Here is a 14,958-nt window from a genome sequence, read left to right as displayed (position 1 = left end):
CTGCCTACTTCAGGATTATATGAAAAGCAGGCAGCATGGGCCCTGGAGTTAGACTTTAAGCCCTGCTTCCTTCTGATATTAAGTACCTGCAGTCATGGGCTACTTTACTCCATGCCAGTCCTGTGCTCAGTACTTCATACACATTACCTCAGTTTAGGCCTCTCAGCAACCCTGTTTTACAGATCACAAAACTGAGGCTTAGAGAAGCAGTTTGTGTACATTTACCTACTTAGTGAATTAGGATTTAAACGCAAAGTCGAAGCTCAAACGTTAAACTGCCAAGATATATTATTTCTCTCAAATGCATATATCAAGGTTCAATATTCTTGTTTACAAGGAGGGAGCTATCATATCGACTTTATAGAATTATTATGGAAATTAAATAAGACAAAAGGTACTTAACAGATAACAAATGCACAAAAGTATTTGTTTTCATGGTTGTTATTATATCAATGGTTGAACAAGTCTGTAAAACATGAAATTGTACAGAACCATCTATAAACACAATAGGAATATGGAAAATGGAGACATTAACTTGCATTGAGGCCCTTATGGTGAGAGAGGGGGCAGGAAGGATCCAGTGGGCCTTTGGTTATCACAGGAGATAAAAGCACATTCTAGGATAGGGGAGCAGCAGCCCAAGCAGGGAAACTACATGAATGGGGTGTTAAAAATACCCTCTTTAAACTTCCTGTTTGTCCAGTTAATGCCAGTGAGGTTTTAATGGTCAGGGAGAACACACAGGTACACCCCTGACACCGTTAAGAAGACTGAGTGGGAAATTACAAAGAGGCTGTGATGAAGAGCCTGGTGCTCTGGTGGGTCTCAGCACAACCTCTGTCTGGTCCTGTGGTCTCAGCAAGTTACTAAACTTCTTTGCATCTCATTGTTTCTTTCTAGGTAAAATGGAGATCATAAAGGACTTAATGATATAGGCTATCTAGGGATGTTTGGGGAATTAGATGAAATAATATAGGGAAAGATAGTGCCGGAAAGACCCAGGGTAGAAATGAAGAGAAGTCAAGAACTTAAGTCCTTCCATTCCCACATCTATGTCACCTTCCCTGCTTCTATTGGGGTTGCAGTCTTCCCTACTCCTTCACCCTCCCTATCTCAGGGGTACCATGGAGTTAGGCTACTAAAGTGACAAAGTGAAAATGTTCTCAAGGGCTCTCTGCTTTCTGCAGAAACGGGATCCTGGGTAATACATGTAAGAATCAAGAGGAGAGAGGTTGGATGTGCTCATCTAGGCTGGCCACTTGCTTTTGCTCCCCAAATTTTCTTACGAAATTTATTCCCAATTTCTTGAAAAATTTAGAGGAGGGATATTTGGTGTAAAACAATGACATCATTGGTCTTTGGGATGTCGACTACATCTCTTTTGGGGAAAGAGAAAGCAGGGAACGTGACACAGAGGTGGGAATGGAAGAGCTTCAGTTCTTGACTTCTCTTGGTTCTTCCATGGGTCTTCCTGCAGGTAAGAGAGATTTTCAAGTCACTAACACTTTGTTGTGAGTTAATTGTGTCTGCTCTTCCTCATACTGTGTGCAGACCACTATGGAAGATGGATCCAAACAGGAATGACCTGTTGTTAGACTGGTGAGCAATACCAGCTTGGGAGGGTATACAAGTTTCTGCAGGGGCCACAGGGGAGGGTTCCCTGTCTGGAATTGAAGGCTCAGAAGGGGCTTCCTCCAGGAAGCATTTAGAGATGGAGTGTGACTTAGCTGTAGTTACCACAAAGAGGGAACAGCATTTGCAGAAGCCTAGAAGTGAGAGAGAGGAGTGAGTCCATGACGGGTTTGGGACCCCTGTGGGGAGCTATTTCTGCAGATTCACAGGCCTCTCAGAGCTCTCCACAGAGGAAATATGGTCATTGTTTGTCAGAAGCCCTGCTGAGGTGGCATGAGGCTTATGAGGAAATGGGGCATGAGACAGCGAGGTGATAGAAGAGTACTTCCTAGCAATCTCTCACCTGCGCACCTCACCCATGTGTGCACAGCACACGGCTCACCCCTTGGGGCTTCAGTGTTTTCATGAATGAAATGAGGACTCAACGAAGTCCTTTCAGTTCCTCAGCTCTTTGGCTCTCTGAAAATATTTTTAAAGCTGAGGAAAAAAAAATCAAGTAATACTGAAAACAGATTTCAGTCCTTATTAGGTTGCAAAATGGAAACAGAGACAGAACCTGGTATTGAGAAAGAATTCAAAGAAGCATTTAAGAAGAGACATCTTTGATATTGAGTAGATAAAGAATTTATGGCAATTTTAGTCTACACTGGGCTTGAGTTACCAACAAACAAGAAATAAATCAAAGGAGAAACCTGAGGAAGAGGAGAACCCCCCCCCCCCGCTCAGAAGCAAGTGGGGATTTGAAAACAAGTGACTCAGGTGACCTCCTGTCAGTGGGGTGAGCTACTCAGTAAAGACAGGGCCAGTGGCTGGCGCGGGAAGACATGCCGGAGTGATGGTGGCAGCAGGTGTGAGTCAGAGAGCCTGAGCTCTCTGGAGGGGCTGGCTTGCCTTTGTCTGGAGGGAGATGGGAGCAAAGGTTGTGGGCACAGAAGGATGTTGCCCCCTGCTCTGTGTGGAGGCACCGAAGGGGTCTGGCCTGGAAGGCCATTTGTAGAGCTGAGTGAATGCCACCTGGGCTGGGCAGAACTGGCATCTCTGGTGCGGTGGTGGGCATGTGATAGGAGACATGTACCCAGGACATGTACCCAGAGTTGCCTGGGGACCTCTGGGGCTATGAGACAGAACCACTCAGATGAGTGGGGCTGCAGACGGGCGGCTCTCTGCTCTGCCTGCTGAGAAGTCAGATTTGGACAGGGAAACTGAGAAAGGGAGGCAAATGGGTTTTCTCTCCTTGGCATTATAACATGAGCCAAATGCATTGAATCAGGCATCGGCATTGTCACATCAGTAGTGACAATAAGCATCTGTTCTATGCCAAGCATTAGGCTCTGCCCGTTATCTACATTATTCCCAAACCTCACAACAACCTGTCTAGGGGGCATTGTTTTTAATCCCCATTTTGCCCCATATTCCAGTGAGCCCGAGAAACATTGAGCCTTGAAACTAGTGAATTGCAGAGATGGGGAACCACACCCAAGTGTACCTGTTTCTCTTACACGAGAGACATAGTCTAAGTTGTGTTTTCCAATCCCAAGCAGTTGTACCAATGCCGTACTCACAGTAATGTAAAACATAAGCAACATTGAGTATTATTGTTTTTAAGTTTTTACTTTAATAAATGTAAAAATGATACCTCTGTCCGCTTTTGCATTTTGTTGATAACTAGTGAAGGTGAACAACGTGTCTGCCATCTGCCTCCTGGGTGGATTGTCTTCTTAGCTTTGCCCATTGCTAGGCGACTCATGTCATGTCATACGTGAGGATAATACGGTCCAGTGTGTTTGAGTGACCTGACCAAGGCCACATAGCTGCTTATCAGAGGGGCCTAGGCCAGAACTTGTGCCAGCTCCTCTTCCATGGCTATCCTGTCTGCATCCTCCACACCCCAGCCCCAGGCTGCACTCCCAGCTTCTCATCCTGGTGCCACGGCAGGTAGTATGAGAAGCCCACCCATTCCCAGGGGCCATCCAGCAGGAAGACAGAACAGGACAGAAAGCTCTTTGACAAAAGCATCCCAATGTGAAATCCTTCTACAAAAAGCCCTGGAATCTCTTCTGATGAATAATAGGTAACCACTCAGGCATAGTTTAAAATAGTTTGGTTTGTTTTGAAATTTTTTAAAATACAAAGAAGAAAACGTGGAGGAGGCAGATGGCATGTTTTAAAAGAGTTATTGCTAGAGATTTTTAAAGCCAATATAAAAACTAGCTAATAAACTGTCCATCACAATCTAAAGATAGATATACCTAAAATTTCACTGGAGCACTTGAGGACAAGAACAGCTGTTACTGTGAATCTACTGTTTATTAGGCACTGACTGTCAGGCATCATGCTGAGTTTCTGAGTATTCTCACTTATTCTTCACAACCACCTGATGAGACAGATACTGTTATTGTCATTATCACCATTTTACAGATAGGCAAACTGAGGCTTATTTTTACAAGTGGCAAAGCTAAGGCTTGAACCTTGGGCCTGACTCCAGTGTTTGTGCTGTTAATTACTGATGCTACCAGACACCCTGAGGAATCATCTAAGCCAGGGGAGTGGCAGCAGCCCTCTGACCTGCAAGAGAGCAATCCTTGTAAAAACAGATTATCCCAGCCACTTTGAATAATAGTTCTTGATCCAGAAAAAAGCACCCAAAAGACCACTTTTCAAGATCCTTCCCTTCTTTTAGATGAACATCAGTGCCATGTTTCAGTTTCAGTAATTGAGGCTCAAGAAATTGGCTGTATAAACCACCGTGGCACTTGTGTAGCTATGTAACAAAACGGCATGCTCTGCACATGTACCCCAGAACTTAAAGTATAATAAAAAAAGAAAGAAAGAAATTTGCTGTAGGCAACTCTAAGTGTTGAGCTGAAATGACCCAAACTCAAGCATCTTGCCTCCTCCCAGGAGGGCTTCTATCCTTACCCGCACTGTGTGTGTACATGCACATGCACACACAATGCAACTCACACAGCAAAACAGCTAAGAATAAAATGGGTTTGAATAACTCAAGCAAACAGTTCGTTGAAATTACAGACTCCAAGGCGAGTAGGCAGCAGGCCAGGACATTCTCATTTCATGTCTACCAACAAACTATCTCCTTTTTAAAGAGAAATGTCATTTTGATTTCAGCCATCCTTGGAGGAGGTTTTTCAGTGTAAATTCCTCTTGGCCTTCCTAAGTAAAAATGAAGAACAGCTGATCCTTGTCTTGTCCAATGTATGGTTTTCCCTGGAACTTTTATGAGCTGAGTAGGATGAGCAAGAGAGGAAGTGTTCTTTAAGAGAGTCAATGTGCAGCCACTCTCAGCTGCCTGGTGTTGCCTCTAGCAACTAAGATTTATTTTACAAACACATATATGGTCCTTATTGTACAGCAGGCACTGCTCGAAACAGTGTACAAATAGTAACATCCTCTTCACAACCCTATGAAGGGGAAAGTGAGGCAGAAAGGAGCTAATTAACTGGCCCAAAGTCACATCGCTAGAGTGGCAGGTGGGATCAGGGCTCAGGTAGCTTGCCTTTGGTGTGCATTACTCGTGGTTAGTAGTGTTGCCAGTTTCTTCTCACATAGAGTTGATTATCTTCATGCTGTTTTTCTCACACAGAGGTTAAACCTGAAGTTCACATATTCCATGACCCTGGGGAGAAAAAGAAACCTAACTACAATAAGCAATGGGAAATGAGTCAGAGCCTGCTGATTTTGATGATTGATTTTGTGAGAGCGATTTGTCAAATGAATGAACAAATGAATGATGGCCTTTTGCGGCTTCTGTTTGCCACTTTGATATTCCATGATTTATTTCTTTTCATCTTCTAAGCCATCTAATTTAAATACCCACAAATTCAGATATTACGATTTTTCTTTTTTTTGAGACAGAGTCTTGCTCAGTCGCCCAGGCTGGAGTGCAGTGATGCGATCTCGGCTCACTGCAAGTTCCACCTCCCAGGTTCACACCATTCTCCTGCCTCAGCCTCCCGAGTAGCTGGGACTACAGGTGCCCGCCAACACGCCTGGCTAATTGTTTTGTATTTTTAGTAGAGATGGGGTTTCACCATGTTAGCCAGGATGGTCTCAATCTCCTGACCTCATGATCTACCCGCCTCAGCCTCCCAAAGTGCTGGGATAACAGGCGTGAGCCACCGCACCCAGCCCAGATATTATGATTTATATTTGGCCTCAGTCCCCCGTCTGTATCTGGCACAGTGGACTCAACTACAATTCACCTCTTGTACATTTGACCTCTCACTCTAAAAATAAGGGCCAGATGAATGTTCATATTCCTTACAGAACAGATGATGGTTTTACTAGACGAGTGTGGTTTATACTTTAGAACAGCAGCTGCACATATGGAATGAAATTATTTGAGTAACCTATTTTCAAACCTTGACACATACATTTGGCTTAAAATTCAACATGTGCTTTCTCAAAAAGGAAGCAAATGTAAACAGTCTTCTCATACATATCCTGCACATCTGAATCCTATGTTTTATTTATTGGTTTCTTTTGAGTCTGGAATATGATCAGTTGGAAACGAGAAAGAAAGCCCTGTTCATTCACCTCTTTGTGATGCCATGAAAACGATAGAATGTTCGAGCTGATGAGGGCCCTGGAAATAATCAGAAGAGACCCTCTTATTTTATAGAAGGATTCTCAGGCCCAGAGAAGTGCAGTTTGCCTGGGTTCCTCCATTCAAAGGTGGTGAACATGGGCTTACAACCAGGTTGCCTGACTCTAGGCCAATTGAGTTGGACAGTGTTGAGGTAAACTCTGAAAAGCTGGTGTTCAGGGGTTCTCCTGCCCACCACAGCTCCCCACCTGACCCCTCCAACCTCGGTCAACACCCAAATACCAGGGATCACCTGTCCGTTATCTCAGACCAGAGATATCTCTTCAAGCTTCAGGCCTGTATTCCCTTTGAGTATTAGGCACTTATCACCACTCATCCAAACAATACATTGACTGATAGCGTCTCCCCATCTTCCTGATCATCTCCCCCAAACACACACTCACACAAAACACTTTGAAGGCACAGACCCATTGTTCTCAAAAAGCAGTCTTGATTACCTTGTCCTTTTCTAAAATGTTGCCATTGTCCACTTCACTCACTCCCGCTCTTGTATCCCAGTTTCGATGTTGGCACACAGAAAGCACTCAATAAGTATGTCTTGAATGAATGAGTCTCCTCATTTCCTGCTAAAGAAATTAATCTGCATTTCTTAGCTGGGTGGTCAAGGCCCTTTATCATCTGGCACTAATCTTTTCCCATTTTGCTCCCTTCCTCCCTTCTGTTCTCTGCTAATTAAAAAACCAAATAGCTGTTTTTTAAGGTAAAAATGTATTGTGTACCAATAAACACTCAACTTATTGAGTGTTTATGCCAAGCCTTTTCTAACCTTTTTATGAGTGTTAACTCATTTAATTCACACAGCAAACCTATAAGGTTGGTACTATCATTATTACCATTTTACAAATAAGGCAATTGAGCCACAGGTTAAGTTACCTCTCTATGATCACAATTTTAAGACGAGGCAGAGCTGGGATTCAAACTCAGGAAGTGTGGCTTCACATCCCATGCATGTAGCCACTACGCCATGGCTGGCTTTCCTGTTGGTTTATTTTAGTTAAAACTTCAACGGTCTGGAAGTACATAAAAGTAACAATTTTCACCCACTTCAAAAAGAATTTAGATAATCAATGTGTGTTCTTCCAGATGGTTTTCTTATGTTAACTAGCATATTTACATAATTTTAAAACCAAAATTATACATACTACAACATGCCTTTTAAATTTACTATATTTTTGAGATCTTTCCATAAATATTGCTACACATATCTCTTACATATATCACTACCTCATTATTTTTTCATTGTTCCCTAGTATACTCTTGTACGGATACACCCCATAATTTATCTTTTCAGTCCCTGTTGATGAACACTTCAGCTATTCCCAAGATTTTTCCCTTAGGAACAATGCTGGAGTGAGCATCTTTATATATCTATGTGTGTAATGCTAAATATTTCTGTAATTCAGATTCCTAGAAATGTGATTGCTGAGTCTGGGGGTATACACACTTAAAACTGTGATAGATACTGATAAATGGCCCCCTCAAAATGCTGTCCTCCCACAGTGTCTTGCAGTTTGCCAATTTATCCTCCCACAAATAGTGTCTTGCAGTTTGCCAATTTATCCTCCCACAAATAGTGTCTTGCAGTTTGCCATGATTCTGTTTTCCTCTGCACACACATTCAGGAATTGAATGCTTCTGTCTTAACTGTTCCAGTCCTTTCCTATCTGGCAGCTCATATTCTCTGCTTGTCTTGCCTCTATGCCTCTCTTTTTGCACAGTGAATGTATTTTTTCTTCCCATGCTGCTCCATAACATAAAATCCTCCTTATTCACTCAGTGGTGCTCATGTTGTATCTGTCTCTGTCTCTGTCTGTCTGTCTCTCTCTCTCTCCCACACACCCCTTTCTCCTTCCCTCTCCCCTCTACCTCCTTGGTTATATAAAACCATAGTGGTTTCTTTGACACAATATTCACATCAAGGCGTCTCAGAGGCTACCTAGAGAAGAGTGAGTTCTGATTGTTCCTGGCAGTGGTGACGCTTTATGTGGTGCCAGTTGGGTTGACACTTGTAGCGTCAGTATTCGGCTGTGTTGTTAAAGATGACCCCATTTTGTACCCGTTATTTAGGGCACAGCAGCGAGTGTGATTAAGAAAGGAACAAAGAGTTTTAAAGGAAAGCAAAACTGGATAAGAGCCTTTTAAATGATGAAGGAGATGAGAAAAAGGAAGATAGGGGCAAGATGTTGCTGAACTCCTCCTTCATGCCACCCCCCTTGCTTGGTGCTTTACATACATTATTGCATTTAATTCCCCAGTGAGAACAGACTAAACAGATTAGAAATGGTCTGTCTAGAAGACAGGAGGAGGATGTGAACAAAGTTTCTGAAGTCATAAATAGTTCTAGTGTAAAACTACAAAGATACCCCTTGAAGTTACAGCAGAGTGAGTTTAGGACAAGAGAAAGGTAGTAAGTAGTACTTCCAAATGGGGCTAGTAAACAGTGGACTCTGTAGCCAAAAGTGTGAACAGACGGATAATTTAAATAGCTTTTTTAAAAAGGTTTTAGACAACTGCATGGTAATACATTGCTACTGGATTTCCAATTAGAGTTAGGATGCTTGGAGTCTTTAGCCATTCATATTGAGGTCAAGGAGTCTAACGGTATGTACAGCCCTGTAGTCCATGAAGGCATCTGGGGGAGCAGAAGAGAGGACATTTGGGGCTTCCATCATCCCTCTTTAAACCAGAATCTCTCTACTTCTTATCTCTTGAAAGTTCTGGGCTGCTACATGAGATTTCCTTTGTGAGAGACAAAAAAAAAGTTGTTATTTTTTTTTAAAGTCTACAAACCATTGCATTAGTTGTTTGACTCCACTATTGGAGACAAGCGCTGGGCTGGTTGGACTGTGGATCTAACCGACGGGAGGAAATTTCACTCAAGGACCAAGGCTCCACCATTTCTTCTCTCAATTCCATAGTACAAGCGAGAGTCTGACAGCCTTGTAGCTCAGCCCTGACCCCAGTGGGGTGAGGACTCAGTGAGGTGAGAGAAGGCAAGTGCAGCAGCAAGAACTGCTCCTGTTTGTGAAAGAACATCCCAGTCCATTGGTAAGGCCTCCTGGCCCCATTCCACCCTATCACAAGCAAGGTGGGAGCTCCCCTGCAGCCAGTGCCCCCAAGTGCCTTGCCTTGTGTGTCTTTGAAGGAAGAGTCAGGGAGGCCAGGAGCCTCAGCCTCAGCCCTGGCTCACAGGTTCTGTGCTGTCACCGAGCTACTTACTTCACCCCTACTCTTGCCTGGTCTTTCCTTTGGGCTGTGAGTCAGAAGACAGTGGTTGAAGTCTCTGCTTACCTAACATTTTGCAGCCGTAAGATTCTCTAGCACTCTCAACCTCTTTCTAACCCATGGTCTCATCTGTGTTTCTGTAACAACTCCTACTAATCAGGCTCTTAGGAGGACTGACTGAGATAATGAAAGCTAAACACTTTTCAGGGTGCCTGCTGTGTGGTAAAACCTCAGTAAATGGTAGTATTGGTGGTGGTAGTTGGGTCATTTTTATACCCCCTCCACCTCCTGCTTCCCCTGCTGATATCCTGGTTCCTAACCCTGTGACTTGGAGGGACTTGGGCTTCTGCCATGATACCTGCTTCTGAGCCAGTAATCCCTGACCCTGACATCTTCCTGCTGCCTTCCAGTCCCACAGCTCACCCCATCAATACTGATTTTCTGTCCTTGATTGTACCTGCAGTGACATCACAAAGCACAATACATTATACACAGTGATACCCAGTAACAGCCCTCTTTGTATGTTACTGCATTTAGAAAAGAACTTTGTCTCTTAAGAGCACTTCACATATGTCATTTCATATTTGATAGTCTTCCTTTTCTGCAATCGAAATGTAGGAATATCAATGATTTGTCCTAAGGTGCAGGCTTGCTAGTGGCCTAAGGTGCAGGCTTGCTAGTGGTATAGACAAGCAGAAACCCAGGTCCTCTGAATCCCAACTTCTTGTTACCATTTCCTGCCATCCTTTGAGTTTATGTATTTAGATATATTGGCCTTTGCTTTGATTTATATAAACTTGTAGGTTTCCCTGTGAATCTGGGAGCAGGATGAAGGTAAGAGTTTAACTTCTGCTTTGCAGTTATAATGTAGTCAGTTGCTAAAACGTGAGAATACTATCTAGGTGTTAATGAAAAAAATATTATGTGTTAATGAAAAAAATATTATTTTTGACTATTTTTGTTTCAAAATGTTCTGGACTTGTCTCAATAAACAGCTGTTAAGATGTTTATCAAATTTATTGCATTCCCCAAAATCTAAATAAATACCTGAGATAAAGAGAAAATGTGACCCACTTGAGGTTAGGAGTTTGAGATCAACCTGGCCAACATGGTAAAACCCCATCTTTACTAAAAATACAAAAATTAGCCAGGCATGGTGGCACGCACCTATTGTCCCAGCTACTTGGGAGGCTGAGGCAGGAGAATTGCTTGAACCTGGGAGGCAGAGGTTGCAGTGAGCCAAGACTGTGCCACTGTACTCCAGCCTGGGTGACAGAGCAAGACTCTGTCTCAAAGGAGAAAATATGGCCAAAAAATAAAATTAAGTTAAATAAAGCCAAACTGCCTTAATAAACAGAAAATGGCATAGGCTTGTAAGAAAGGTATTCTACATAAAATATTTTGCCTCTGCAACCAGCAAATTAAAGACGTAGCAGTTTTGTCTCTCTGTGCCAAAAATCACAAGAACTTTTATTCTTGTTCTCATGATCCACTGCAATGTTCTCTATTCAGAAAGCTCTGGGATTTTTTTTTTTTTTTTTTTCCGGCTCTTTTGATGTTCCTCAGACAAAGACTCTTGAGGCTGCAGATTTGATGTATGTTTTTACCAGTGCAGAGATGGGGTTCAGGGGGACATTCCACATGGGCTTTGATGTTAGAATCCTTTGGCAAATCATTTTTGCCTTTCAAAATGATATCAGGAGAATAGACCTTTTCCTTTCTCTCTCTCTCTCTCTCTTTTTTTTTTTTTTTTTTTTTTTTTTTTTTGAGATGGAGTCTCACTCTGTTGCCCAGGCTGGAGTACAGTGGTGCAATCTCGGCTCACTGCAAGCTCCGCTTCCTGAGTTCATGGCATTCTCCTGCCTCAGCCTCCTGAGTAGCTGGGACTACAGGCATGTGGACGAATTTCTTGTATTTTTAGTAGAGATGGGGTTTCACCAAGTTGGCCAGGATGGTCTCGATCTCCTGACCTCGTGATCCACCTGCCTCAGCCTCCCAAAGTGCTGGGATTACAGGCGTGAGCCACCACGCCCGGCCAAGGATAGACCTTTTCTAAGGGTTGTCAAGGAAATAACCTCATGTGCAGAAAAAGTTTTATGCACAAATATGTGTATCATAACAGCTTTACAATAGTGAAAACCTGGAAACAAATTAACAGTAATAAGAGAATGGTTACTTACTCTGTTGTTAAATCATGAGGAGGAATCTCACATAGAATTGAAAGTGAGGTCTAAATAACTTTGCAGTAATATGGAGAAAAGCTTGGTTAATACATTATGTAGAAAAAGCAGATTACAAATTGTGTGTAATATGACATCACAACTATGGAAAACTACACAGTGGTAGTGGTATCATGAGTGATCTTTTGCTTTTCTTTATTTTCCAGTTTTTCTGTAATGAGCATGAATTTTGAAAATTGGAATGGGAAAAGGGTGTTTTACTGAAAACAGAAGCATCATCCTTCTCTGTTGGTAATTTTCAGCTTGATTTGGTTTGTAGTGCTGCAGAAAGTGCTTTTGATTTCTCTGGAACAGTGTTTCTCAACCTCAGCTAGTTGTGGGAGCAGCCCTGTGCACTGGACAATGTTTAGCAGCATCATTGGCCTCAACGCACAAGATGCCTGTAGCATGCTTGCCCTCAGTTGTGACAGCCAAAAATATCTCCACACATTGCCAAATGTCCCTGGTGTGGGTGGTTGTGACTGGTTGAAAAGTGCTGTAGAATCATGCACTGATACATCCCAAATACCCACTCTCTGGGAGACCCAGCAAGAGGTGGTAGTGGGTATTCAGTTGTACACAGTAATGGAGTATGTAGAAATCTAGAAATTCATTCACTCATTCGTGAGACATTTGTTTTCCAGAAAGGTGTTTGGCATGAGAAAATTGTGGCAAGCAGGAAGCAGGGTTCCTTCCAGCTGCAGGGTGGGATTCAGTGGGAGGAATTCAGCCCCTTGCGGGCAGAGGTAGAGTGAAGAAAGGGCCTGGCAAGAAACAAGGCTCATTAGCACTGAGACACCAGCAGTTTTGGTCACAAAAGGAGGTGCAAGCCAAATTCCCAGCCTGAGATGGGAATGAAAGCAGAAATGCAGTTGACTAGACATTGTGGAGCCTGCACCAGAGAACTAAAGCTCCTTAAATTCCTCCTGACAGGGAACAGGATTGTCCTCAGAGCCTAGGGCAGCCCTCAGCTTGCTGGTGGAAGGAATGGGGTCTTGGATAAGGAGTTGGAAGAGTGGGTGGTTAGAGAGCCCCTGCAAAGCACTGCCCACTCAGTAGTGATACTGTGAAGGGCCATGGGTCTAGACTGAGACATTTATACTTGGTTCTGGAAGAGAGGAAAGAAACCAAACCAGTTTTCCTACAGGAAATATCTCTAGAAGTAGATCAAAGAATGTACACTTTTTTAATTTTGATGGATAGTACTGAATTGCCTTTCTAAATGCCAGTATAATGATCAATGGATTGGATATAATTTTGGCATTTTTTAGTGCTTGAATAGTAAGTTTATTATTTTAAATGTTTGCAGTGCTGCGGAAGGTTTATAAAGGTTTATGGCTGTTGCAGTTTTGCTTTCATGACCTGTTGTTGATCGTATCTTTGATTTATGTGAGGCCTAGACAGGAACAGAATCCCTAATCATGAAATTTTTCCTATGGGAAAATATATCTTGCTTTATGACAATCTACTTTATGACGTGCTTTCCAGAAATAATATGTGGCAAAATGTAGAGGTCATCTATAAAGTTTGTGTTTGTTTTATCTGTTGTGAATTTCCATGATTTTTGTCCCCCTTTGATGGCTAATTTATTTTCCATCCTCTATTAGAGATATATATTTAATAAAATTTAAAATGTTCTTTTTTTAAAATGCATGAAGCACAAGGAAGGTGAATGGGTGATTAACAAGATAGTGATTCAGATTGAGTATTAAATGTATCTCATTTCATGAAATAAATGCATTCAATTAGGTTGAATGATATGAAATTTTCATTTTCTAGGTCAAAACAGTCAAGTATCAGCAATTTTATATGGCTCAGTGTAATAGTAATGTTGGCTATAAAGAAAATTTTTGTGAAATGAATATTCTGTTTTTTATTGCTTTCTTAAAAATTCTGAGGTTCATTTCCCTGAAGACAGAGTTGAAAACTTTGGCTGTGTATCATTCTGGGCATGGCTGGAATTCAACAAATTATTCTTGCTTTGAACGATTGTTTCCATTGGAACAAGAGTTCCCAACGAACCCTGGCTGCTCATAGAATCACTGGGGAAACTTTAAAAGATATAATCCATGGCTCCAAACAGATAAATCAGTACATTGGATATGGTATGCAGTGGGCCAGGGCTCAGGCCTCAGTATTTTTTTGTTCCCCAGGTGACTCTAAGGTGCAGCTAGTTTGAGAACCACTGCACTAGCATTTCATTTTAAGGAGTCTCAATGGAGCTTTTGTATACCTTAGAAAAACACAATGCCTTTGTTCCTCACCTACTTCTCTATCTTGCTTTGGACCAATAAGGTCCTAAAGATGAAATGTGAAAAAAATATATTTAACTTGATCAACCCCGTGCTTTGGTTTTCATTCAACAGAACATTTATTGGGTAGCTACTATGTGCCTGGTCCTAGGGCTGGGGATTTTGATGAAACAGATGAATGCTGAGTTAAAGAAGAATTTTGCCTCTTAAAAAAGCCAGAGGTTTATATGAAATGTTCCAAACAGGCAAATCTATAGCGATAGAAGGTAGATTCATGGTGGTTGCCTAGGGCTAGTGAGGATGGGAAAATAGGGAGTGACTTTAAGCGGGTATGAGACTTACCTTGGAGGTGAAAAAAGGGCCTAAAATTGATTGTGGTGTAACTATATTAAAAACTATTGACTTGCATACTTTAAATGAGTGAATTGTATGGAATGTGAATTATATCTCAATAAAGCTGCTGTTAAAAAAAAAAAAAAAAAAGCCAAGGGTTCCTTTCGGCATGAGGACTTCACACTGAATAAGTAAATTAGGAGCAGCAGAGAGGAAACTCAGTACTGTACACCCATTCCTTTAAAAACTGATAGACAATAAAATGGAGACAATAACTGCGGGCAAAATAAAGTAAATCCTGGTTGGAGATGTTTAATTATCACCTGTATTCCAAATAGCACCTGAGTGTTCAGAGGGTGGATGGGCTGGGAGCCGTCGGTGAGAGAAAGACAAGAACTTTCATAGAACTTACTGTGTGCCAGGCACTATGCTAAGTGCTTTGCATGTATTCATTCATTCAGTTATCACACAGCTATCCCCGTTTTGCTATTTTGAAATGGAAGCACAGAGAAGTAACTGCCCTAAGGTCATATAGTAGTTAAGCAGTGACATTAAGACTGCCTTAAAGAGTGGAAGTATTCTAATAGCAATGCGACAGTGTGGGAATGGGAGTGGCAGTGGGCAGGGAAGCTTGGGCTTGTTGAGGGGATGGATAGTTGTCACATATGTGTTC

General features: G+C 42.1%; 1 protein-coding gene and 1 long non-coding RNA gene across 3 annotated transcripts in view; one reads left to right on the top strand and one right to left on the bottom strand.

Annotated features, from left to right (window-relative positions):
* Window positions 1–14,958, top strand: part of LOC108519217 (1-phosphatidylinositol 4,5-bisphosphate phosphodiesterase epsilon-1-like) — a 147,766-nt gene that overhangs the window by 115,327 nt on the left and 17,481 nt on the right. The window lies entirely within an intron of this gene.
* On the bottom strand, window positions 4,944–7,260 carry LOC108519221 (uncharacterized). 2 transcript variants are annotated; one of them, XR_001882570.1, is made up of 3 exons: window positions 7,130–7,260; window positions 6,694–6,822; window positions 4,944–5,284 (listed from the first exon to the last, which is right to left on the bottom strand). It is a non-coding gene; the product is annotated as an uncharacterized LOC108519221 (long non-coding RNA). The 2 variants fall into 2 exon arrangements; XR_001882569.1 differs by having other exon boundaries at window positions 4,944–5,266.

This window comes from Rhinopithecus bieti, unplaced genomic scaffold (genome assembly GCF_001698545.2).
Source record: "Rhinopithecus bieti isolate Rb0 unplaced genomic scaffold, ASM169854v2 scaffold_48366, whole genome shotgun sequence".
Classification (NCBI taxonomy): Eukaryota; Metazoa; Chordata; class Mammalia; order Primates; family Cercopithecidae; genus Rhinopithecus; species Rhinopithecus bieti.
The sequence above is the reverse complement of the archived record's forward strand: the minus strand, read 5'-3'. Positions and strand labels throughout refer to the sequence as shown.